We start from the raw sequence: 305 nt of genomic DNA, 5'->3' as shown, positions 1-305 counted from the left end.
TTAGTTAATTTATTTTTAAAATAAAATACGGTAAAAAATTTAACATTATAATTATATCAATTGATTTTTTAATTAAATTATTTGTATAAAATAAACTAGTTTTTTAAACCAAATAATAATACGTGTTATCCATTCAAAAATAATTTCATGTGAAATCGATTAAAGCTAAGTTTTCACCTTTTAAAAATATTGTATATATTGAGAAAGTAAAAGTAAAACATCTCTGAAGGGAGAAAAGAAAGAGAATATGTAGTTTGTCTAATTCATTGTATTGTATGCTAAATATAATGGACATGTAAACAGCA

Source organism: Arachis ipaensis, chromosome B01 (assembly GCF_000816755.2).
Source record: "Arachis ipaensis cultivar K30076 chromosome B01, Araip1.1, whole genome shotgun sequence".
Lineage (NCBI taxonomy): Eukaryota > Viridiplantae > Streptophyta > Magnoliopsida > Fabales > Fabaceae > Arachis > Arachis ipaensis.
The sequence above is the reverse complement of the archived record's forward strand: the minus strand, read 5'-3'. Positions refer to the sequence as shown.